Raw genomic sequence first — 27,116 nt, forward strand, 5'->3', positions numbered from 1 at the left:
GGATGGCATCTGTGTCAAAAGTCAGCGGGAGGGCATGCGGGAGAAGGATGGGAAGTGTCTACAACTCTCATGATTCTGGGTAAAACTGGAGTCCTGTGTTCTAGTAGTCTCAATAGAGGGAAGAATGTGGAAGCTAGATTTTAAATGGGGTTGAGCCAGAAGGGAAGTTAGGAGGGAAATTAAACTATTTTTAGAAATTTGGCTATGAAGAAGACTTGAGGTGGATAGCTCTCTCTTTATCTTTTAAGGTGAAAATCATGTAATTGTGTTTATATCTTGAGAGAAAGAAGCTGTGAGTGTTGCTGGAGGGTTCAGGAAGGTCTCCGGATGCCAATGAGACCCCAGCCCCGGCCGGTTTTCCAGGTTCTTGACAGCATCACAAGAACGAATTCGGGGGCGAGTCGAGTCAGAATGAAGCGCAAGGCGAGAAGCTTCCATTACAAAGCGAAAGTGTGCCCTTGAGAGGAGCACAGGCATGCCCTTGAGAACAAGTCAGGCACAACGGAGGCTGGTTTCTTATTTTAGGGATGTTTCTTTTCTTTTTTTTTTTTTTTTATTTTTTTTTGAGACGGAGTCTCGCTCTGTCGCCCAGGCTGGAGTGCAGTGGCACAATCTCGGCTCACTGCAAGCTCCGCCTCCCAGGTTCACGCCATTCTCCTGCCTCAGCCTCTCCGAGTAGCTGGGACTACAGGCGCCCGCCACCACGCCCGGCTAATTTTTTGTATTTTTAGTAGAGACGGGGTTTCACCGTGGTCTCGATCTCCTGACCTCGTGATCCGCCCGCCTCGGCCTCCCAAAGTGCTGGGATTACAAGCGTGAGCCACCACGCCCGGCCTTTTTTTTTTTTTTTTTGAGACGGAGTCTCGCTCTGTCGCCCAGGCTGGAGTTCAGTGGCGCAATCTCGGCTCACTGTAAGCTCCGCCTCCCGGGTTCACACCATTCTCCTGCCTCAGCCTCCCGAGTAGCTGGCACTACAGGTGCCCGCCACCATGCCCAGCTGATATTTTGTGTTTTTTAGTAGAGACAGGGTTTCACCGTGTTAGCCAGGATGGTCTGGATCTCTTGACCTCGTGATCCGCCTGCCTCGGCCTCCCAAAGTGCTGGGATTACAGGTGTGAGCCACTGCGCCCAGCTGGGATGTTTCTTTAACAAAGGGGTGGAATGCTCATTAGGCATTCTGGAAAAGGAGAGGATTTCAGGGACTCCTCCCCCCTCCTGTTATTGCCCCCTTTCTCCCTTATTTGGGTTTGCCTGGAAGAGTCATGGACATGTCACCCTGACCACGGTTTTGGTCATTTTCTCTGCCTTATTTTGGGCTTTCTCTACCCTGTGGTTTCTTTGCCTAGCCCCTGCTTCAGGGGTTCTTTGGGTTTGTCCATACCCCTCCAACTACCCGTGCTATTCCTATCTCCTTAGAGGAGGAGAGATTGACGATATCGAAGAGAAATTACTCTGCCCTGTGGATCTCATTGGCACAGGTTCCTGCTGAAGTCTGGGGGAAAAAGGGGATTCTGGAAGGCGGGGAAATGGATGGATCCTGTGGAGAGGCCAGCTTCCGAGCAGCTGGGAAAGGAGGAAGTCAGCCAAGGTCTGAAAGAAGAGAGATGGATGCTGGAGAGCATTTAAATGAAAAGAATTTAACCAGAAGTATCGGCAGAAGTAAAAGAAATAAAAGTGATGTTGGGAGAACCTAAAGATTAGCCACAAAGGTTAAGGGAAAGGAAGGAGGAAAGGAGACGTTACTGCAGCCTCTGAAAGCCAGAGCAAGAGGCGTGGCTGTGGAAGGTGCAGGAAGTATGGCTATGGAGAGTGCTGGGGTGTGGCTGTGGTGGGTGCAGGAGGCGTGGCTGTGGAGGGGGTGTGGCTGTGGAGGGTGCTGGGTGTGGCTGTGGTGGATGCTGGGGGTGTGGCTGTGGTAGGGGAGGTGTGGCTATTGGATAGTCATAGCTGTGGTGGGTGCAGGGGGCAAGGCTGTGGTGTAGAAGTGTAGCGTGGCTATTGAATGGGAGCACAGCAGTGGTGAATACAGGAGGCATGGCCTTGGTGGGTACAGGAGGGGAGGCTATGATACAGGAGGCGTGGCCTTGGTGGGTACAGGAGGGGAGGCTATGATACAGGAGGCATGGCCTTGGTGGGTGCAGGAAGCATAGCTGTGATGCAAGAAGCATGGCCTTGGTGAGTGCTGGAGTATGTTCTCTAAAGACACTGTGAACACTATTAGCTGATACTGAACAACTGCTCCTGGAGAAATACAGGCTTAGCTTCCACACCTCTGGTCACTACATTTTTGTCATCCAACCAATACATACTTTTGTTTTATGTGTTTTTATCTACAGACACCTTGTTTAATATATGTTTCTTACCAATAGCTAACTATATGTATTATTCTTTATAATAAAACACAAGCTGGGAAGAGTTTTGCATTTTCTTGACCTTGGGTAATGTGACTAAAAATGTATTTGGCTGTCAACCTCACAACAATGCTGTCCACTAAACTTTTTTTTTAAGATGGAGTCTCGCTCTGTCGCTCAGACTGGGGTGCAGTGGTGCAATCTTGGCTCACTGCAACCTCCACCTTCCGGGTTCAAGAGATTCTCCTGCCTCAGCCTCTTGAGTTGCTGGGATTACAGGTGCGCACCACCACACCCGGCTAATTTTTGTATTTTTAGTAGAGATGAGGTTTCACCATGTTGGTCAGGCTGGTCACGAACTCCTGACGTTGTGATCCGCCTGCCTCAGCCTCCCGAAGTGCTGGGATTACAGGCGAGCCACCACGCCCGGCCAGTCCACCAAACTTTTAATGTCATCTCATGAATCCACAAATTTCACTGTTTTTTTTCATTCTTCTTCTTTTTCCATAACTTTACCAGGTACTATAGATGTTACTTGGGCACTTTTCAGAGTGGCCTCACATCTGCGTCAATGACTTTCCTCTTCCTCCTTCTGGATGTAACATATTGTTGACGCACTGCTGTTGAACTTACTGTCAACAGCACTGTAACTCATGCCTGAGCCAAGCTTGTCTAACACGTATATTTTCTCTGTAAAGCACATGACAGCCTTTCTGCACTTAGGAACACTAGACAGCACTTCAGCAGTACACTTGGGGGCCATTTTAAACAATTAAATCACTGACAGGCTCCGCTCCGCTCAGGGAGGCCCCAGACACGGGTTTCCCACGGCAGCACCACGGCACGCCCGGCGCAGCTGCTGCCCCGACCCCCCGGCTCCAGGGGGCAATGAGGGGGCAGTGGAAGGGGCACTACTCCTCGGGCATTACTTAGAGAAGAGAGACCGTCTCGCCCTCCCGCCGGCCCTCCTTCTCTCCCGCTGGGGCCCGCACAATTCTCTGCCAGAGGGACAGTCGGCCTAATATGTTATGACCTCTGATCACTAGATCCCCTGCATCTCCACTGAACAACCAAGGCACCCCTACTCCGGCACAACTCACAAAATCCAGTGCGGCTGTCCACATTGATGTGGGCCAGTGTCCAATAGTTTTGGACAGTCTCAAACAGCACTATTTCACTGACAGAGATGGACAGATGTTCAGATATATCTTGAATTTTCTACGAACATCCAAACTCCTCATTCTTGATGATTTCAAGGACTACACTTTGTTATATGAAGAGGCAAAATATTTTCAGCTTCAGCCCATGTTGTTGGAGATGGAAAGATGGAAGCAGGACAGAGAAACTGGTCGCTTTTCAAGGCCCTGTGAGTGCCTTGTTGTTTGTGTGGCCCCAGACCTCACAGAAAGGATCACGCTAAGTGGTGATACATCCTTGGTAGAAGAAGTATTTCCAGAGATCGGCGATGCGATGTACAACTTTGTCAGTGCAGGCTGGAATCACGACTCCATGCACGTCGTCAGGTTTCCACTAAGTGGCTACTGTCACCTCTGTCTAGGTCCTCGAGAGGTTGCAGCAAAGAGGATCTGAAATCGTGGGCTCCTGTGGGGGAGGAGTGGGCTCATCCTAGTTCAGCAAATACATCCTTCGTAGGGAACTGAGGCGGATGCCCTCCCGTACCCTCCTCCATCATCCGGATAAAGCAAGAGCCTCTGGACTAAATGGACATATTTCTTATGCAAAAAGGAAAACACACACAACTAATAACTCAAACAAACAACAAAAAAGGGACATTTATGTGCAGTTGGGACAGCAAACCAAGTCCTGGACCTAAAGTTGAATAAAAGACATATTTATATGCAATACAGACCACACCTGTATTCATATGGGAACAATTGGAACAGTGATATCCTCAAGGTGAAAAAAAATATGTACATATGTATATATATGTGTGTGTGTATATATTATATATATATGTGTGTGTGTGTATATATATATATGTGTGTGTGTATATATTATATATATATGTGTGTGTGTATATATATATATGTGTGTGTGTGTGTGTATATATATATATATATATATATGTCAAAAGGTAGGAAATGCAAAAAAGAAAAAAAAAAAAGGTGATAGCCGTAGTTGGTGCTGTGATGGCCATGAAGTATCCTGGGCCCCCCGAGGCCTCTGACCAATAAACAAGCCATGAGCGGTGAGGACAGTCTCCTTACAGTTTCCATTGCCAACAGCCATCCATTCTTTCTTTTTCCTTTGTCTTTCTTTTTCCTTTTTAAAAAAACAAAACAAAACAAAACAAAACACGGCCAGGCACAGTGGCTCACGCCTGTAATCCCAGCACTTTGAGAAGCCGAGGCGGGCGGATCACCTGAGGTTGGGAGTTCGAGACCAGCCTGACCAACATGGAGAAACCCTGTCTCTACTAAAAAAAAAAAAACAAAATTAGCCAGGTGTGGTGGCACATGCCTGTAATCCCAGCTACTCGGGAGGCTGAGGCAGGAGAATTGCTTGAACCCGGGAGGCGGAGGTTGTGGTGGGCCGAGATTGTGCCATTGCACTCCAGCCTGGGCAAGGAGAGTGAAACTCTGTCTCAAAAAAAAAAAACAAAACCACACCTTGAATCAAGTTTCTTTGTATATGGAGGTTCCACGACTCTCTTTAGGTAGGGACTAGGCAGGACTTCAGAAAAACCCTATGAGCACATTGCATTTGAAAGATGTTAGACATGAAATGCTAAACGTAGTTTGTACAGAAGTCACACCTTTTTGTCCACCTCACAGATGTGAACTTCATTATTCCTTGTTAGAATTGCTCCAGTTCAAGTCTGCTGCTTTCCTACAATTTTTCAAATTTTATAATGTATTAAATACAATAAACTCTGTTTAAAAAATAAGGTCTGTGTGAAACACACGTGTGGGGGTCAGGCTGGATTAAAATGAAATTTTTCTTTTAAAAAAAGTCACTGACAAAAAGCACAAAAATGCCAAAAATGTGACACTAAATAGACAGTGATAACGACACCATTACAGTATGACAGCTGAAATAAGAGGCAGCGCATTGCCTTGTTTGACCTCAGCTAAGAACTGTGCCTGGAGAAACACATTTTTCACTGCTCGGGGCACGCTTGTGAATGACTGAGGAGGCCTGACAATGATTGATTTGGGGGTTACAAATACATTTCAGCGAGCAGGCAAATTTGGAAGTTTGGAACCTGCAAATAATGAGAGTATCTCATGAAGCCACTAGAGGATGTCCTTTTGCCCAAAAAGAATTCAGCCAAAAAGAAGAAATTTTGCGATACAGAAAACAGAAGATTCAACCCAGGAAGGATTGAAGTGGGTGGGAAAGGTGTCTTCAGGAAGAGGAAAGTGATAAAATACCTGATGAACCTGATTATACTGAGAAGAGACTTAGATAACTGGTGGAAAATTGTGCTTAGATTAACGACGATTATATATATTTTTAAAACCAAGTTAATAAACAACAGGCTGGGCATGGTGGCTCATGCCTGTAATCCCAGCACTTTGGGAGGCCAAGGTGGGTGGATCACCTGAGGTCTGGAGTTCGAGACCAGCCTGACCAACATGGTAAAATCCCGTCTCTACTAAAACTAAAAAATTAGCTGGCTGTGGTGGCACATGTTTGTAATCCCAGCTACTCAGGAGGCTGAGGCAGGAGAATTGATTGAACCCGGGAGGCGGAGGTTGTGGTGAGCCAAGATGGCGCCACTGCACTCCAGCCTGGGCAATAAGAGTGAAACTCCATCTCAACAAAAAAAAAAAAGAAAAAAAAAGAAAAGAAAAAAAACAATAAAACGAACACTATCTCTAGGGAAAACAAAAAGTTGGGGTAGAAAAGGAAAAGCCAACATAGGCTTTTGCAAAAATCTCAGTGACAGCAGATATGTCCATCACTGTCATAATGTGAGTAGTGAGCACTGTTCTACCAACACCAGGATGCGACCGTCTTGACAGCACGGGGAGGGGAGTGGGAAGGACGGAATTCTGTGGTGGGGCTGGGAAGCCAATAGAGGATCTGCAAGTCCAAAATTTCAAGATGGGACAACATAAGCATGTTGTTTGCAGATACAGCAGGTAAATTCCCCCCAAGAAAAAGCATTCTGGGTTGGGGAAAAGCTGGGGTGGGGTGTAGGGCACAGGGTGTAAGAGAATGCTGTATTTTTCTATAAGCATTCTTAGAATATCTCCTGATACATGTATATAATAACTTTCATAAAAATAAAAATTGGGGGAAGAAGATGGGTTTCGAGTGACGGAAGAAAAATTGAAGTATCCAGATGATGTGGTAGTCAGGGCTGTTAACAATATCCTTGGAAAATTCCAGGCTTAGAGCCAATAAACACAAAGCCCAGAATGGGGCTCAGGCAGATTGCCCAGGAGGCTGCAGAGCAGCATTCAGGGTCGGTGGGCTACCATGCCTCTCTGACACCCTCTACGTGGAGCTGCTGGAGCGACAGCTTTGGACCCAAGTGATGGACGCTCTGAAGAGAAAACAAAACTTTCCTGGGTGGGGAATGAGAATCAAAATACAAGCCCAAGAACTCCCCACTTTTAGAGCAGACCCCAAGCCAGGGTCCAAGCCCCCTGGATAAGGAGAGGAGTGGGAAATCAAACTCAGAAGGCAACCCCCTGCTCCCATGCCAGAGGACCACACAGTCTTTTCCACTCCCAGGTTCACCAGTGTAGAGTTTCTTCCATGGCAATTGGCATCAGACCACCAGGAGTTTCCCCTTGGGCTGAGGAAACCCAATGTTTAATACAGACCCTAAACTACACACAGGAACAGAAAACCTGGAATCAATCATTTGAGGAAACAGAAGTAGCCCCAAAGAAAACAAAACCAGTAGGGCAAAGAGGAAAGGATTTTCATCATAAGTATAATGAATATCCTGAGAATAGTTTAAGTAGATACTGCATTTTTTAAGTGTTATGAAAAAAATTAACTTATTGAAAATGTTAATGGATGGAAAGTCTTTTTTTTTTAATGTTTTTAAATGAAGTCTCACTCTGTAGCCCAGACTGGAGTGCAGTGGCACAATCTTGGCTCACTGCAACCTCCGCCTCCCAGGTTCAAGCAATTCTCCTGCCTCAGCCTCCTGAGTAGCTGGGATTACAGGAACACACCATCATGCCCAGCTAATTTTTGTATTTTCAGTAGAGACAAGGTTTCACCATGTTGGCCAGGCTGGTCTTGAACTCCTGACCTCAGGTGATCCATCCACCTCGGCTTCCCAAAGTGCTGGGATTACAGGCGTCGGCCATCGCATCTGGCCACAGATGGAAAGTGTTGACTGTGAGTTGTCCAGCTTCTTGGCATGTTGAACAAAGAACTGAACAAAACACACAAAACAGCAAAAGAAGAAAGAAGCAATGAAAGTGCAGATTTACTAAAGTGAAAGTATGCTCCAGAGAGTGGGAGCAGGCTGGAGCAAGTGGCTCAAGAGCCCAGATTACAATGTTCTTTAGGGTTTTTATTAAGCTAAAAGAATTTGGTAACACTCCCTAGGTGCCCTTTAGAGGCCTCTAATTGATTACACCCTTTGAAGGATTGGCCCACAGCCAATCAAAGGCTGAAGTGGAGACTTCACCTGTGACCAATCAGAGTCTGAAGTGAAGAGCTGGCCTGTAGCCAATCAGAGGCTGAAGTGGAGACTTCTGTCTGGTTATCACAGGAGTGAGGGTCTGGCCTGTAGGCTGCTTAACGTTGCCTAGAACTAGCTGCATCTGCGTCCTTTTGCTTACACCTTAACCCTAAGTTACCCCAACTCCCTATTCTTCCACCTGAAAAATTACAATGATTGCCAACATAAAAATAGGCCAGTAGATGAGGCCAGTAGATGCACAATAGCAAAATGGACACAGCTGAAGATAAAATGTGTAAACTAAAAGTTTAAGAAATTATCCCGGAATGCAATACAAACAAATATAAGAGACAGGCGAGATAGATCCAGAAATTCCAGTGGCCATCTAATAGGAATTCTAGAAGGAAAACAACCTTCATAATTTGGGCAAGGAGGGAGTACTTTCTAAGAATGTTACAAAATCCAAAATAAAAGATTGTCAAATGTGACATTATAAAAGTCAAAATGTTGGTACAGCAAAAAAGAAATGAGCAAAACTAAAACATAAGTGACAGTCTTGGAGAAAATATTTGCATCATTCATAACATGTGAAAACTTAATGTCAAAAATACAGAGAGAATTTCTGCAAATTTGCTAAAAAAGAGAAATAACGAGTTGAAAAATGCACAAAGAAAATGATGTGAGAGAACAAGGAAAGGATACTGGCTGGGTTTTGATGGAGGTCAGTGGCTGGGCCCGAGGTGTAGGTTCCTCCATGAGGGCAGGGTCTGGTGTGGTGTGAATCTCCTACTGGCGCTGAAGGAGGGAGCACCAGCCTGTCCAGTGGTGGGCAGAGATAGGGGCCAGGCTTGAAAGCAATGAGCAGTCAGACCCCCAAAATGGCTTTATTACGGTTCTAATGCCAGAAATTTAATTTTTTCTCAAACCTCAAAATAATCTCTCAGAAAAGTAAATAAATGACATAATTGGGATGTTTTGAAAATCATTTTCAAAAACCACCATAAAGCAGTAGTAAATACTTTCCAGAACAAAAGGCAGCCAATGCGGATAATTATTAGGAGCTCAACCATCATTATCTCACACCCCAAAACAGCCAACCTTCCAGCCTTTAGTGCACTTACTAACTGGAGTCTGACAGAGGCCCCAAAGTCAAAGACATAGCCTTTAGTAAAAAATAAGAAAGATCTTTGAATTTATGAGTCCATGTGCCATAAGAACATCCAGAATGTTCTGACAGAGCCTTCAAACTCCTGCTGCCATCGTCACAGTCTATTCTTGTGGGTTACGTTCTAATTTAGTAACTGGGGAAACATCTCCCCGCCTGGCTGCCACTCAGAGAGCTGGGTTTAGACTCATCACTCCTTTCTTTGACATTAAAAAAGGGTCATCATTTATTTAAGAAGTTTTATTTCAGACTTCTGTGTATGGCAGAGTACAGGTGTTTCTGCACCCATATCCCCTTGATAATTAATGATGAGCTAGGAGAATGGGAGAGAAAAGAAGGAGAAGGAGACAGAAACACAGACTTTTTAAATGAAGCTAAGAGATACCTGTTCATTGCACATGAACATTTGAGGACTGGGAACTGCCTTAGCAGAATATGTAGGATGAAAACTAGATGCCTACCAAGGACTGATTCATCCTACAGAACTTGGAAATGCTCAGGGATTGAAGACATGGGTACCTTGAAGGCAGACATAAGGTGCGGACCAGAACATGGTGGGAGGCCGGCGCGGTGGTTCACACCTGAAATCCCAGCACTTTGGGAGGCCGAGGTAGGTGGATCACGAGGTCAGGAGATCGAGACCATCCTGGCTAAGACAGTGAAACCCTGTCTCTACTAAAAATACAAAAAATTAGCCGGGCAAGGTGGTGGGCGCCTGTAGTCCCAGCTACTCGGGAGGCTGAGGCAGGAGAATGGTGTGAACCCGGGAGGCGGAGCTTGCAGTGAGCTGAGATCGTGCCACTGCACTCCAGCCTCGGCAACAGAGAGACTCCGTCTCAAAAAAAAAAAAAAAAAAAAAAAAAAAAAGAACATGGTGGGAAAGATAAAAGTCTGCATAAAAACAACTAGGAACCCTAGACCAGCAGCTGGCTACACATACATGAATGAGCTGAGGCTGGCTGACACCAGCCAAAGTGCACAGCAGAGCCTATCCTAAATTGCTGACCCACAGGATAGTACGCTAACTAAGTTGTGTTTTCTTTATTTTTATTTAATATGTTTTTGTTTTTTTTTGAGATGGAGTTTTGCTCTTGTCGCCCAGGCTGAAGTGCAACGGCATGATCTCGGTTCACTGCAACCTCCACTTCCTAGGTTCAAGCGATTCTCCTGCCTCAGTCTCCTGAGTAGCTGGTATTACAGGAACCCACCACCATGCCCGGCTAATTTTTTGTATTTTTAGTAGAGACAGGGTTTCACCACGTTGGCCAGGCTGGTCTCGAACTCCTGACCTCAGGTTATCCACCCACCTTGGCCTCCCAAAGTGCTGGGATTACAGGCGTGAGTCACTGCACCTGGCCTCCCTCTCCAGACTCTTATTTCCCCTCTGCCACCTGGATACCAGGAGAATCACTTGAACCCGGGAGGTGGAGGTTGCAGTGAGCTGAGATCTCACCACTGCACTCCAGCCTGCGTGACAGAGTGAGACTCTGAAAGAGGGGAGGGGAGGGAAGGCAAGGGAAGGGAGGGAGGGAGGGGGGGGAGGGAGAGGATGGGAGGGAGGAGGAGGAGGAGGGGAGGGGGAGGGGGGGTAGGAGGAGGAGAGGAGGAAGGAGGGAAGGGAAGGGAAGGGAAGGGAAGGCTGTTGGAAGCTATTAAGTGTAATAGTTATGAGAGTAGATATGTCGAGTAGAACACACTATTAAAGCTACGAATATGAAAAAAAGATTTGAATTGTTTTGTATGTTCTCTAACTGATCTATTTCTTTGGATAATCTAGTAATTTCTTCCAGATGTCTTTGAGTAACAACTTGTTGGCGCTGGCAAGCCAAAGTGATAGCCATTTCTTTTTTTTTTTTTTTTTTTTTTTAGAGTGGGTTCTCCTCCTCTCCTCGACGCTCGTGCCAAAATGCTAAATCTCGGAACACAGCAACACGTTTCTCGGGTTCACGCCATTCTCCTGCCTCAGCCTCTCTGAGTAGCTAGGACTACAGGCGCCCGCCACCACGCCCGGCTAATTTTTTGTATTTTTAGCAGAGATGGGGTTTCACCGTGGTCTCGATCTCCTGACCTCGTGATCGACCCGCCTCGGCCTCCCAAAGTGCTGGGATTACAAGCGTGAGCCACCGCACCCCGGCCAAGTGATAGCCATTTCTTGTTGTACTTCATCGCTACAGTTTGCACTCTAGAAGCTAGCAATTATCTGAAGTTTTTCAGATGCATAGTTCGCAAACTGCTGTTTAAAGCCTCTTTCCTCGGCACAAGTGGTCCAGGATAGCCTTTCATAAAGATACCAAACTCCATACATACATAATGAAACATATACGAATTGCCAGCTTATAGTTTTCCAAATTACTCCTCCAACAGTGATGTCCATAGAAGTCCTAGATGTAAGAGAAGCTAATCCAGTTATTAAGGTAACCATGAGTTCTTTGTGTGATGCATTATCTGGTGTTGCTGGGTTGATAGAAGCAGTGGGAGTACAGGCTAAAGAGCTAGGGAAAGTTAGCCTCTGACAATCCTAGGAGCACCCTCTGAGCATTTGTAGGGCCCAGGAATCAATGCACAAGTGAAGACCAGCCCAGGGAAAAATGGAATACAATACCCTCTTGAAAATCTGGTCATAACTTGTGGCAATACAGATCATAACTGAGATCAAATTTCTTGCAAGGGATCAGTGTATGCAGTTTATTCTATATATCAGCTGAAAGTAATGGTTTCAAATTTTTAATAATTTCTTGCTTGGATTAAACACTGAGGCATTGTCTTAACGGTGCATCAATCAGCCATATTTCTTCTGATACCATCTTCTAAGTGCTAATCTAAGTCACCTTTATATACTTTCAATACATGTGGAGTAGGATGAAACTCTGAACAAAATTCATCAACCAAAACAGACGGTCAACAAATTTCATCTGCTTTGCACGTGAAACCTTTTTTGCTACTTCCATGGTAACCTCCCTGATTTTATTTATTTATTTATTTATTTATTTATTTATTTATTTTGAGATGGAGTGTCACTCTGTCGCCCAGGCTGGAGTGCAGTGGCATGATCTCGGCTCACTGCAACCTCCCCTTCCCAGGTTCAAGCAATTATCTGCCACAGCCTCCCAAGTAGCTGGGATTACAGGCACCCGCCACCACGCCAAACTAATTTTTGTATTTTTAGTAGAGACGGGGTTTCACCATGTTGGCCAGGCTGGTCTTGAACTCCTGACCTCGTAATCCACCTGCCTCAGCCTCCCAAAGTGCTGGGATTACAGGCGTGAAGCACCGCGCCTGGCCTTCCTGATTTTTTTCTCAACATCTAGTGTTAAAAGGTTCATCTGGTTTGGGATAAAGTTCAGTCTATCAATTTGTTCTTCCCGCTCTTTGAATAAGCTCTTCTCTGTTGCTGCCGCATTTATTGAATCCATTGTGTTTTTCACAATATCTAGTATTGGCTTAGCTCCGATAGTGTGCTGTTTAAACCCTGTTTTCACTGCTGATTGTGAGATACACTCCTTAAAGATTTGTTAAAATTCTGAAACTCCTATAATCTTGCCTGAAATCGTTTACCGAGTACTTCACTGCCTTCTGGCATCCCCTGTGGTTTGTGCTGTCTAGCGCTAAGAACTTCCTTTGCTGAAATGAAGAATATATGATTCTGTGCTTCTAAAGGATCCACAACTTTAACTTCCTCCACAAAGAAATGCAAGCATCTTTCCATGTGCTGTCTACATACATCTTCCATATATTCTGGCTCTGATGAAGCGACATCCCAGTGATTATTCAGAATTAAATTATTAGGCTTGGAAAGCTGCTCATTTACCTTGTGAAAAAAATGCTTGTCTGTGTTCATTAGTGTTGATTCAGAGTTTACAAACCAATGATTACATAAGCATCTAAGCAACACTCATCAATCCAGGTATCCAGCTCTGTAGTGACATCTGTGCCTGGACTGTCTACTAAAACCAGCTCACCTTTCAAGAGGACACACTTTGTCTTTGGCCAAAACACGTGTATGACAGCCAGCTTCCAAGTCTGTGTCCATATGAAGGGCATAGGACAGCGGATGAACTGTCTTTACACTCTTTTTTCATCTTATCCTTTTGTCATAAGATAGATTTTATCTCCATTGGTCCCTTAAACACTTAGGAAGCAATTGGTTGTATGGTCAATCCCACTAGGGAGAGCTTTATCCCACAACATTGCATTGATAACAGAGCTTGTCCTGCCAAAAAATGCCACCTTCATTTGTCTCCGAGATAGCACCTTACCAATGATAGAAAGCTTGTTTTTATATTCTTATATTTCTACTTGATTATCCTCAGTAGCTCAGTCAAGTTCTAGATTCTTATATGTTGCTATTATTATTCCACCCTGATTGGATCTTCAGATCTTGAGCTGAGAAGGGAGATTCACATACTTCAATAAAATGTGATCCTCAGTAACAAACTCCAGTAACTGGTCAAAGATTTCAGTAATTGCTTTCTTATCCAGCACAAAGTGCTTCAGTGGAGAAGCCCCCAAGCTGCCCCATCTTTCCAAGAGATCACTCTGTTAATTTTTTTTAAATCTTTTTTTATCTTGGTGTTTCATTTTAGATAGCATCTAATGCTGTCTTTTAGGTCACTGATATTTTCTTCTAAAATTTCTGATCTGCTGTAATTCTCATCTAATATATTTTTCAACTCAGTTTTTAAAGCTTTCAACTCTGGAAGTTTGATCTGGATCTTCCATGTCACTACTTAGCATTTTTAATCTTTTCTCTAGCTTCTTAAACATATGAAATTTGATCAGAATAACTGTTTTAAAGTCCTTGCCTATTCTATCATCTGTGTCATTTTGGAGCTGGTTTTGATTCACTGATTTTTCTTCTCATTATGGGCTGTATTTTCTTGCTTCTATGAATGTCTGGCAATTTTTCTTTGAATGGTAGATATTGATGATTTATTTCATTGGTTGTTGACAATTTTTGTACTCCTATAAATATCTGAGCTCTGTTCTGAGATGTAGTTAAGGTACTTTGAAAGAGTTTGATCATTTCTCGGCTTGCTTTTAAGATTTGTTTATTAGAAGCAGATCTGAATTTATTCTAGGATTAATTTTTCTCCACTACAGTGGCAAAGCGGTTCTTAGTACATTAACTGATGCTCTCTGAATTATAAAGTTTTCCATTCTGGTTTTTGGGAACAGGTGCTATTTTTGGCCTTGTGTGTTCTTTGAAGCACTGTTCTCTTCAATCTTTTGGATCATACTTCCCCCATCCTCAAAGCATTTCTTCACACATATGTACTGATCAGTGCTCTGCTCAAGATCCCATGGGAACTCTCTGCAGGTCTCCAGTGTTCTTCCTCTGTGCCGCTCTCTTCTCTTCAGAACTCTTGCTCTCTTGGCTTCCCCAATTCCCAGCTCTGTCTCAACTCAGAAAGACCACCATGTTCCACCTGGTTGCCCCTCCCTGCGACATGGCCTGAAAGCTTTCTCAGAGCCATAAGGTGGACAATCTTAGGGCTCACTTTGATGCAGGGCAGCTGAACCCCCAAATTGGAGTCTTAGCCCAGGAAAATTCTTGGCTTTACCCAGGAAGGAATTCAAGGGTAAGCCAGGGGTATTAGACAGCAATCTTTTATTGAACCAGAACTGTCCTCATGGAGCAGGGCTAACTCATAGGCAGTGCCCCAAAGCATTTCTTGTGGGCTGTTGGCTACCTGTGTTTCTACCTACTTTTACCCACTTTTAATTACATGCAAAATTAAGGGGTGAATTAATGCAAATTAAGGGGCAGGTCATTCAGAATGTTATAGAAAAGAGGGGGCAACTTCCTGGTCATTGCCACAGAAAGAGGTGGTAACTTCTGGTCATTGCCATGACATTTGTAAACTGTCTTGGTGCTGATGAGAGTATCTTATGCTAATGAGCACTGGGAGCAACTAGAAGCTGCCTTTGAGCCACCTGCTGGTTTTTGCCAGTTTCTTCACAGAGTCCTGTTTTGACCAGATCCTGGCTTGGTCAGCAGGGTTGTGACTGGAAAGCAAGTCCTGCCAGCCTCCTTCCTCAACTGCACGTTTCTCCTGCTTCTTAGATATCACTGTCCTTTGCTGCCTGATGTCCATGCAATGTTGTTCTTTCATGTATTTATTTTGGTTGTTTCAAGTAGGAGATTGTTACTCCATTTCAACCAAATTTAAAGCCCTTTAAAATCTCTTTCATTTTACACTGTCTTCTCCATTTGTAGAGGCATCAGATAAAATTCCTTTGACTTTCTGCAGTCTTTCTTTGAATAGTAAACCTAAAAATATACTTATTTTTGGATATTTAAAAGATTTCTCTAGTTATTATAGTGCAAGTTCATTTTTATATTTCAATATCAGGCTTTCATTTTAATAGCAATATTATTTTCTACCTTATACTTACTCATTTACAACTTCTCTCAAAATGCTCTGTGAAGCTATTTCTAAAGTTGAATCAGGAAATTATCTAGCAAAGGCCAGGAATTAAGATTACGGCTTTATTACAATAATAGAGTGTCACTACCATACTTCTTTATAAGGCAAAAATGTTATCCATATTGTGAATGAAATTTCCATAGCAGTGTCTTCAAAAAGTAATGAGTACTTTAGTATTTTTTAAATATTCAGAATAATTTTTTTTAAAGTATCATCGTTTTCTAGGTTTCCTTGAAGTCCTAACAAATATAAGAACATTTCCCATTATTTTACCTGTGTATACTTATATTCCCACTATTTTCCTCCATTATAGAAAAGGCATGCTGTCTTTAAGTGTTCTCTTTTTTCTTTCATTATTAAAATACTAGTAATGATATTCAAACATTTCCATGACTGAGCCTCTACTGACTGTTTCACACTTTCTGTTCCACCCAGATGGAGGATTCTAAGGCCCCCTCACGGGCCACACTTAACTGTGTCCACCTCCATGTTCTCTGTTATCCTCCTGAGATGAACCTCCTGCCGCTTTCCAATGTGTGCCATCCAATCTCATCCTTCCATAAGGAGCCAGCCCCAGTACCAAATCCAGGAAGCCTTTTCAAGATTTCCCTCCACCTCAACTCAACTTTCCCTCTTGGAAATTCCACTGAATTTTGTTTAAACTTGATTTTAACTTTGTTTTAGAGTCTTTTGTTTATATTTCTTACACTGCTAGATAGGCGATTCTCAAAGTTTAGTGTGCATCAAAATCACCCAAGGAGCTTGTTAAGACTTTGCTGAGCCCTACTCCCAGAGTCTCTGGGACCCAAGAATTTCTAGCATGCTCTCAGCTGATGCAGATCCTGCTGGTCCAAGGAGAACACTTTTCAGAACCCCATGGTCTAGACCCCTTGAAAGTAGTATCCATGTCTCATGCATCTTAATTCCACAAAGTATCCAACAAAGTGACTTGCAAAGGGCTGTTCAATAGGATAGCTTTATTAGTATTAAATTTCTGGATTTCAAAGGTGTATTTTAGAAAATGTCATATATATCAATGTAATAAAAAAGAATCACAGTTACAATAAAGAACCCAAAAGAAGTTTAAAAAAAAAAGAGCATAGCATCTGTTTATAAGTTTGCCTGCTTCATCAGTGAATAAAGCAATGAGGGTTGGGGGGCGGCAGGTGCAGTGGCTCACACCTGTAATCCCAGCACTTTGGGAGGCCAAGGCAGGTGGATCACCTGAGGTCAGGAGTTCGAGACCAGCCTGGCCAACATGGTGAAACCCTGTCTCTACTAACAATACAAAAATTAGCTGGGCGTGATGGCAAATGCCTGTAATCCCAGCTACTCGGGAGGCTGAGGTACGAGAATCGCTTGAACGCGGGAGGTGCAGGTTGCAGTGACTCGATGTTGCGCCACTGCCTAGGCAACAGCGTGAGACTCTGTTTCAAAAAAAAAAAAAAAAGCAAAGGGGGGAAGTATGAAGTTGGGTGATTTCCAGTATCATAGGTACCAAAGTTTCTGGTTAATTATTCCAGTTTTTGCACAAAGAAAAGGTTTTTTTGTTCTTACCATTGCATAGTTCTAGTGATTAGCAGGTTCAATATAAGTGTTTTGTTAATTATTACTTGGGAAAAATCAATAGAAAATCTGATGTTAAAAAATATCAGATACGAAAGTTAAAGCTAAACCAAAGACAGCCATGCGTAGGGCAGTGGGGAGGCGCAGAACTCTGAGGACGAGGTTGTCTGGGTGTGAGTCCTGGCTGCATCTTGATGCCTGTGTGCACTTGGGTGCTCTCCTCTGTAGAGGAGCTCTAAAAATAATCATGCATGCTTCCAAGGGTAAAGTCCTCAAAACAGTGCCTGGCATACAGCGTTAGTTAAAAATAAACTAGCAGAGAGTCTGCTTAGGTTAGTCTATGCTTTCAGTGACCATATTTTTCCAACTAAAATTTAGAACAAGAGTGATACTTGGGCCACTTATGGGAATAAAAGGTTCTCAAAATAATCCTGTGATTCCTCAGATATTTTTAGAGTTTATAGAATCCAAAGGCAGTATATTATATAGAAAAAAGATATTTAGACACTCCAGGTTGTCTAGTATCCATATTTGCATATTCTTAGCTCCCATCTTCCATTTCCTCCATATATCGTATATCTCCAGGGAAAGGAAACCAGAGTATTCTCCTCCCAAATTGAGAGTAGGCAGGAATAACTCACATCTTTATCAGTTTTTCCAGTCTTTATGTGGGTAGATTGATATAGAATGGAAAGGATTTCATGGTAACGATTGTAGGGAAGTTTAGATGTTTTCCCAGAAGGTTTGATCATTTTAGTTTATAAAACAAATAGATTAACAGAAAAGAAAAAAAGCTTACTGGCCAGGCGTGGTGGCTCACGCCTGTAATCCCAATACTTTAGGAGGCCAAGGCGGGCTGATCACTTGAGGACAGGAGTTCAAGACCAGCCTGGCCAACATGGTGAAACCCTGTCTCTACTAAAAATACAAAAATTAGCTGGGCCTGGCAGTGCACGCCTGTAACCCCAGCTACTCGGGAGGCTGAGGTAGGAGAATCGCTTGAACCCAGGAGGTGGAGGTTGCAGCGAGCTGAGATCTTGCCACTGCACTCCAGCCTGGGTGACACAGTGAGGCCCTGTCTCAAAAAAAAAAAAATTACAAATTTTAGAAACATGCATATGAGCTTGGGAGTCATACAAAATACAAAAACTCAAGCCATGCGCTGTGGCTCACTCCTGTAATCCCAGCACTTTGGGAGGCCAAGGCAGGTGGATCATCTGAGGTCAGGAGTTCCGGACCAGCCTAGCCAACATGGTGAAATGCCGCCTCTACTGAAAACACAAAAATTAGCTGGGTGTGGTGGTGGGTGCCTGTAATCCCAGCTACTCAGGAGACTGAGGCAGGAGAATTGCTTGAACCCGGGAGGCGGAGGTTACAGTGAGCCAAGATCGCGCCATTGCACTCCAGCCTGGGCTACAAGAGCAAAACTCCATCTCAAATAAAATAAAAACTGAAGGAAATCACCAGATGGTTGACACTGTTCTACCATCTTGTGCTTACAGAAAGAATGGAGGCTCAGAGCATGGCCAACATAAGTTATGGCAGTAAGACAGGTTATGGAGGGAGAGAAGAGGCCTGTCTCACAAAGGGGGGTCCTGTTATGTAGATGATGAAACCTCACAGGCTGCAGCTCCCAGAGAGAATACATGGTAAGAGTTTCCTTCAGACCTTTAAAGATGTTGGACTCTCAGTTAATCTTTGTTGGATCTGGATAAGAGAAGGCCTCAGAGGAGGCCTGGCTGCACCGTGCAGATTCTGTGCAGATGCAAAGTTCCCCAGGAAAGAGTTTTTCAGGGCTACTTCTGTTTGCAAGCCCTCTGAACAGCCATCTCAAAATACATCAGAGAAGGATATTTTGGAGTGAAATATTTTGGTTTCCTTCATGATCCTCACTGGAACCCACGATAGTCCACATCCTGGCCCTGAAGTTTTAGGGTGGTAGGTAATGTATATAAACAGAATAAGCCAAAGGACACCCAAAAAACAAGCAGGCAATTTCTCAGCAACTTTATTACTTTTATAACGGGTTAATAACTCTATGGAGAGCCCTGGAATTTACTATAAGTTTCTGCCTTTGTTTCTTATAGAAGCAAAGGGAGTTACCAGTAAAGGACTAATAAATTCCAAGAATCACTTAAAGATTGCGTTTATCCATGAGAAACATACCTCAATAACATGTGGGGGCCAAGGGAGGGCTTTCCCTTTGACCCTCTCTGAAGTTTCACTGAAAAAATCAACTTGCAAAAGGCAGATTAATAGGAGAAAAGCCATACAAATTCATTTAACATGTATAGATTGGGAGCCTTCTGAATGAAGACCCAACTTCTCAGTGAGGTACAGAAGCTTATATACCATTCTGAGGTTAGGAGACAGGAATAACAAGTCGCAGGAGAATAGAAAATTTCAGGCAGTGGATTCACATGGTTAGCAAAAGGAAACTGTAGAAATAGCTGCAGAAACTATGGGCTGATAAGACCCTGAAAAACCAGGGTGTGGACTAAGCTGGGTGAGACTAACTGGACTCAATGTGGCACTGGATTTGACCTAGGTTTCACCTAGAACCTCATTATATGCTCATTAGCATACAAATCACACAGCCACCAGCACCATGACAGTTCCAGGAACATCCATATTTGGTGTGAAAATGAGTAGCACTACAATTCCAGAACATCTCCACCTTTTTCCACGAATCTTCATGAATATTCCACCCCTTAGTTAAACCCATAAAGGCAGCCGCTCCAAACCCCTTTGCATGTGACTCTCTCTTGAGTACACCCGCACTCCCCTTTCTTGAGTGAGTACTTTTCACTTTGCAATACATTTCCGTACTTGGACTATTTTCTGACTCAGCCTTGAATTTATTCTCACTGGGGTGGAGGTCCCACTAGCAACTGGGGACTTCCCGCAGCCCACTGATATCAGTTACAGAAAGAATGGGAGCTTGGATCCTGGTAAAACAGGTTACGGGAGTGGAGAGAAGAATTCCATTGAGGGGCAATAAATGATTACTAGAATGAATGACTGGATGGGAAACAGAAATTAACTTGTAAATAGTTCTCTTTGGAATTTAAATGATCCTTGGAGCCAGTTATCATCTTGAAAAGGGTCTATTCAGATGTACTCACATTTTTTGGTCTTCTTTTCTGTAATGGATAAGGAGATAACAGGGAAGACAGCAAGAATAATTGTTCTCCTTGGTGAGTCTGTCCTACCTGTATGTAGAGATAAGAGAAAACCAGTGCTTATTGATCTCTAAGGGTTTTTAATTTAAAATACTCATTATACCAGGGACCTGTATTTTGGAGTGAAATACTTTGAAATAACCAAAGGCAGAGAGATAGTCCCAAATTATTGATGAGAAGATTAAGTAAAGTGGGCAGAAGAGAAAAAGATTATATGTCTATAATACTGCTACCCTTTCATTACTTCTCATATTGGGCAGAATTAAGATATTTCCCAAGACTGAGACACTCATGGAAGGCAGCCAGCCCTCACTACAAATCTTCATAAGCTCACTGCAGCTTTCCTGCTGCTACACACAGGCACATTCTCTCCCCCTCTTCCTTTTTTTTTTTTTTCCCTTCCTTCCTTCCTTCCTTTCCTTCCTTCCTCCCTCCCTCTCTTCCTCCCTTCCTCCCTTCCTTCCCTTCTTCTTTCCTTCCTTTGCTGAGTCAAACTCAATTGTGTGTTATTTCTACAAACATTTTGTTATATTTTCAAACATACACAAAAATAAAGGAAGTAGATAATGAATCTTCATGTATTTATTACCCAGTTTCAAGTATAAACATTTTGCCAATCTTGTTTTTTTTTTTTGAGACGGAGTCTCGCTCTGTCGCCCAGGCTGGAGTGCAGTGGCACAATCTCGGCTCACTGCAAGCTCCGCCTCCCGGGTTCACGCCATTCTCCTGCCTCACCCTCTCCGAGTAGCTGGGACTACAGGCGCCCGCCACCACGCCCGGCTAATTTTTTTGTATTTTTAGTAGAGACGGGGTTTCACCGTGGTCTCGAACTCCTGACCTCATGATCCGCCCGCCTCGGCCTCCCAAAGTGCTGGGATTACCAGCGTGAGCCACCGCGCCCGGCCGCCAATCTTGTTTTATCTACTCTCCACCCCTTCCTCTCCTCACCACTCAATGTTTCTCTGGATCATTTTAAGGCAAATTCCAGGTTTTCAGTCTTAAATGTATCACGTCTGTCTAAAAATAAGCACTTAAAAAAAAACCTAATCACAGCACATTATCATACTTTCCCAAATTAATATTTCTTGATTTCATCTAATACCCAGTTTGTTTTAAAATTTTCTCAAAAATAACTTTATGCAGTTGGTGTGTTCAAATAGGCTCTATGCAAAGTCTACATCGTGCATTTGATAAATATCTTGAGCTCTTTTAATATGTGATACTTCCCCTTCTTCTTTCTGGCTTTCAGGCCATATGTTTGGTCTGCTCAATTTTCCAGTCTGGATCTTGATGAATTGCATTCTTATGGTGTAACTAACACATTCTTTTGCTTCTTGTATTTCCTGTAAGCTGATGTTTACATTTAGAGGCTTGTTTAGACTCAGGTTTGAATTTTTTTAGCATGAAAGTTCCAGTTGCACTGCAGAATGTCTGGTGAACCCAGGTTGAGCACTTTTGAGGTTGATCAGTTAAAAAGTAGCTGTTTGGGAGGCAAAGGGCACATGTTAGTCGCCTTTGTATGCCCATTGCCAAGCACAGCATTGTGCCTAGAGCAAGCCCTGACAATGTTATACTGAGTTGAAGCAGTTGATGAAACCCAGATTTGTGGGACTTCAGATACAAATCTACTATTCTCAGCTGAGATGCCTAAACTTTATTAATTCACATCTGTATGTTGTAAAAGTTCTATTTTATTTTACGACCTTAGCCAGTTTTGACCACTTCACCTTGGCTGCAGTTGTTTCTGTTTCATCTTTTTCTCATAAATAGTGTCAACCTTAAATAATGAGATTCAGAAAATATGACTAAGGATAGAGTTTATTCGAGTGCAAAGCTTGAGGATAGCCACTCATGAAGTGTCAGCTCCAAATGAATATGGTCAGCATTCCCGAGTGGAGAAGTTAAGGTTTCACTTTTACAGACAGAGAAAAAGACATTTTCAGAGGATTACAACATTTTCCATAGGAGACCAGTGCATACATTAAAGCAATTTGGTCACAGATTGCTACATGCCAAGGAAGATTACTTTATTACTCAATGAGGAGGGCTGGTGATCTGAGGAGGTCTTCTCTCGTGCTGTTTGGTCTTCTTAATTATTCACAGAGGGAAAAAAAGGCGGAAGTTGCAGCTGCATGCCACGTGACTCAGGCTGCATAGCCACATTTGTCTCAAGGCTCAGAATAACTTAAAGTTCCAACAACTTGAAGTTGGAATTATTTAATTTCACAATAGAAATTAAAACAAAGATTTTAACATTTCTTAATAAGAAGAAGCCATCTTCATGCGAATTGTGAAATTTTTAAATTAAATATATTTTTAAAGTTAGTAATTTACTGAAACGTTGTTTAGACATTGTTTTAGAAACTCGAATCTTGAGTATCTATGCTTGTCATCTTTCATGATGAATGGTCCCTGTTTATTTGCAAAACTTGCCAATCTGCCAAAGCTTTATTTGCTGGGAAGTTAGCATGTCTGGGAAAGTAACACTTTCTTTTTGCTTTAGTAACGTACAAATATTTTTAAAATAGGATATACGTATTTTTAGGAAAATATTCTTAGCAAACCCAAGATTGGAATCTATGAGTTCATTTTTCCCCTATTTTTCTACACCTTTAAAAAAATTCCCCTTTGGAGACTGAAACAGGAGAAAGGGTAGGGCCCAATATCACACAGGGACAGGAGTTGAGCCTGGGAGAGTCTTGTATTCGGGACCCAAACTGGGTGCAGGGCTGGCTCGTTAGGAGTTGAAATGCCTTTGCACCAGTCACGGGTGGAAATAGGTGCATTCACATGAACATGGCTGCATCAGCTTCATCCACAGGAGCCCTGAACCCGTCATTAACCTGTGATCTGGTTGGGATGTATGTACCTTGTGGGTCAATGTGAAATTACTTCCCAGGGAGACAACCACAGCTGAGGGAGTCCACGAGGTAAAATTCCCACAGAAGATAAACTCACATGTAAGAATTGCAAAAAACATACAAGAATGTCTAGTATTGTGACAATAGTAAACCCAGGTCTGCTGCATACAGACCGTATGATTGTAGGTGTGTAATTCACATTGATCACAATTGCACACTCATACACACACCCCATGCAAAATCTTATGGTAGGAATTCTAATTCTATATCTAGCCGAATTATCAATTACACATAAGGCTAGAATAAAGACATTTTTAGGTATAAAGGGCCATGAGTAATATCGAATCCTCAAATTGATTAAGTAGAGAATGACATTTGTGGAACAAGAACATTCAAAATTTTAAAATGCCATTATGGCAAGGGAACAGATCAGTATTTTTACAAAATCAGATCTCTGGCCGGGAGTGGTGGCTCACGTCTGTAATCCCGGCACTTTGGGAGGCCGAGGCAGGTGGATAACTTGAGGTCAGGAGTTCCAGACAGACCAGCCTGGCCAACATGGTGAAATCCCACCTCTACTAAAAATACAAACATTAGCTGGGCATGGTGGCACGTGCCTGTAATCCCAGCTACTTGGGAGATTGAGGCAGGAGAATCACTTGAACCTGGGAGGCGGAAGTTGGAGTGAGCCAAGATCACGCCATTGCACTCCAACCTGGGCAACAAGAGCAAAATTCCATCTCAGAGAGAAAAAAAAAAATCAGATCTCTTGATAATTTAAAATCCCTGAATACAGACTAAATAGAGGACATATCCAGGAGCAAAATAATTAGCAAATTAGAAAAGAAAACTGAGAAAATTTCCTAGTACAGAGCAGAGATGAAGAGATGGAAATTAGAACAAAAAAAGTGAAGAGACATGATATAAATTTAAAGAAATGTCAACATGGTGAAACCCCATCTCTACTAAAAATACAAAATTTTAGTATTTTAGCTGGGCTAAAATTTAGCTGGGCATGGTAGCACGTGCCTGTAGTCCTAGCTACTTGAGAGGCTGAGGCAGGAGAATTGCTTGAACCCGGGAGGTGGAGGTTGTAGTGAGCCGAGATTCTGCCACTGTGCTCCAGCCTGGCGACAGAGCGGGAGTCTCAAAAGAAAAAAAAAAGAAATGTTTGAAAAAGTGAAAAAATGAATGTTAAAAATGTAATAATTAGGCCGGGTGCAGTGGCTCACGCCTGTAATCCCAGCACTTTGGGAGGCCGAGGCAGGTGGATCACGAGATCAGGAGATCGAGACCATCCTGGTGGCACATGCCTGTAGTCCCAGCTACTCGGGAGGCTGAGGCAGGAGAATTGCTTGAACCCGGGAGGAGAGGTTGCAGTGAGCCGAGATTGTGCCACTACATTCTAGCCTGGGTGACAGAGCAAGACTCCGTCTCAAAATAATAATAATAATAATAATAATTAAAGAGATGAAAGCTGAGATTTTCCTGAATCGAAAGACATGAGTTTTTTCATTAAAAAATGTTACCTAATGTTAAATAAATAATAATTATTGTAGTAAATTCCTAACTAGCCCCATCATAGTAAAACTGCAGAACTTTAAAGGAAAATCTGGAAAGCTATCACAGGAAAAAAAAAAGTGGTGTATAAATAAAGGAATTAACTATGAATGATAAACAGATTTCTCACCAGACACAATAGAGGTCAGAACACATAGGAGTAATAAGTTCACAATACTAAGAATAACTGACTCAAAAATTCTGGCTGGGCATGGTGGCTCACACCTGTAATCCTAGCACTTTTGGAGCCTGAAGTGAGAGGATTGCTTGAGTCCAGGAGCTCAAGCCAGGCTGGGCAACATAGTGAGACCTCATCTCTACAAAAAAAAAAAAAAAAAAAAGAATTGGGCGTGGTGGTGTGAGCCTGTCATCCCAGCTACTCAGGCGGCTGAGGTGAGAGGATTGTGCCACTGCACTCCAGCCCAGGCAACAGAGTGAGACCATGTCACTCTGGAAAAAAAAAATTCTATTCCCAGCCAAATTATTATTCAGGAGGGGTGTACAAAATGATTACCATATTTATTTCCTCTGCCACCAAAATCTCACTAAATAACTGTAAATAATTATAGAGCAATAAATCAACAATGGGTCATATGTTTTTGTAAGTTTTGTAAAAATAAAGATATTTGAACGGCAACTTGTAAAGAATATTGTCTCCACTCTGACTACCCTCTTATCTGACGCCTCTGGTAATCCTTTTTTGTATTTTACACTTAAATATGTAGGGAGGACCAAGGAGAACTAGAGAAAAGCCTTCATCATGAAATACAGAGACCAAAACAAACATCATAAAAGAGAACTAGAGACAATGCAAGAAGCAGGAGATTTTGTGGGAAAAAAAAAATCTGTGATTAAACATTTTTCAATACAGAAAATATCATATCCCTGAAAAAAGGAACATGTTCTACTTCTAAAAGAACCAGCAGAAAAAATATATATAGTAGGAGAAATTTTTAAAAATCAGTAGAAATAGTTGAAGATAAAGTAAATTAAGACATATCCCAAAAACAAGATTTTAAAAATTTTTTTAAAAAATTAAAGATCAATCTTGGTGGTCCAATGTACAAGTAATAGGAATTGTAGAAAAAACAAAGTATAAAAAAGAAATTCAAGAAAAAGTCCTGTAACTTAAGGATACATATTGGATTGAAAGACCCCCCACTGAAGCTCCAGCACAATGAATAAGACATTCCCCTACCAAAGGGTATCCTTGTGGCATTTCCAAGTCATATACAAATCACCTAAAATCAAAATGGTATCACATTCTCAACAGGAATATTGCACACTAAAAAACAAGAGAGAAATTCGGATTTCTGAGGGAAAATTATTGTTAACTCAGAATTCTATATCTAGCCGAATTATCAATTACACATAAGGCTAGAATAAAGACATTTTTAGGTATAAAGGGCCACGAGTAATTTCATTTCTTCCTCAAGAAGCTAATAAAGGACATACAGAAACAAAGAACTAAACTAAGAAAGAGGAGAAAGACACTTAAGTGGCCAGAAACAGGGGTTTCAACACAGAACAGTGAAGCAAATCTCAAGTGACAGATATGGCAAGAAAATAAAGGAATTCAAGTTGTCAAACAAACCAAAAATTGAAATGTTTACTCTACATGTTTAACTATAGTTAAATTGTTAACTATAGGTATCATAATAAAACGTTTACCTATGGGAAAATCGTATTAAGAGGTCTCAATATGTGGGATTATTTGAGGAAAAAAACATATGTATACATTCATAAAAAATTCTGTAAATAACAGAAACACAAATACTAGCTCTGAGCCCAACAATTTAACAAATAATGGTTAATAATCACAGTCATGACTGGGTGTGGTGGCCCACGCCTGTAATCCAAACACTTTGGGAGGCCAAGGTGGGTGGATCATTGGAGGTCAGGAGTTACAGACCAGCTTAGCTAACATGGTGAAACCCTATCTCTACTAAAAATACAAAAATTAGCCAGGTATGGTGGTGTGTGCCTGTAGTGCCAGCTACTCAGGAGGCTGAGGCTGGAGAATTGCTTGAACCCAGGAGATGGAGGTTGCAGTGAGCTGAGATTGCACCACTGCACTCCAGCCTGGGCTACAGAGCAAGACTCTGTCTCAAAATAATAATAATAATCATCATCATCACAGTCATAATTTGGCTCTGCATTGAATGACAGCTACACAAACATTAAAAAAATGTAAATAGGGGCCGGGCACAGTGGCTCACGCCTATAATCCCAGAACTTTGGGAGGCCGAGGTGGGTAGATCACTTGAGGTCAGGCGATCAAGACCATCCTGGCTAACACGGTGAAACCCCGTCTCCACTAAAAATACAAAAAATTAGCCGGGTGTGGTGGTGGGCGCCTGTAGTCCCAGCTACTCGGGAGGCTGAG

At 42.6% G+C, this 27,116-nt stretch overlaps 1 long non-coding RNA gene and 2 pseudogenes across 1 annotated transcript in view; 1 reads left to right on the plus strand and 2 right to left on the minus strand.

Moving 5' to 3' along the window:
* Nucleotides 1-3,362: 3,362 nt before the first annotated feature.
* On the plus strand, nucleotides 3,363-4,072 carry LOC116474207 (BTB/POZ domain-containing protein KCTD1-like; annotated as a pseudogene).
* Nucleotides 4,073-10,785: 6,713 nt separating this feature from the next.
* LOC116475422 (mitofusin-1-like) lies at nucleotides 10,786-16,050 on the minus strand (annotated as a pseudogene).
* A 4,199-nt stretch (nucleotides 16,051-20,249) lies between these two features.
* Nucleotides 20,250-27,116, minus strand: part of LOC131384523 (uncharacterized) — a 64,244-nt gene continuing 57,377 nt past the window's right edge. Inside the window, exon 3 of the long non-coding RNA XR_009215450.1 lies at nucleotides 20,250-20,339. This is a non-coding gene — a long non-coding RNA (uncharacterized LOC131384523). The remainder of the gene's footprint in view (nucleotides 20,340-27,116) is intronic.

The sequence above is a fragment of the Hylobates moloch genome, unplaced genomic scaffold (genome assembly GCF_009828535.3).
Source record: "Hylobates moloch isolate HMO894 unplaced genomic scaffold, HMol_V3 SCAFFOLD_10, whole genome shotgun sequence".
Classification (NCBI taxonomy): Eukaryota; Metazoa; Chordata; class Mammalia; order Primates; family Hylobatidae; genus Hylobates; species Hylobates moloch.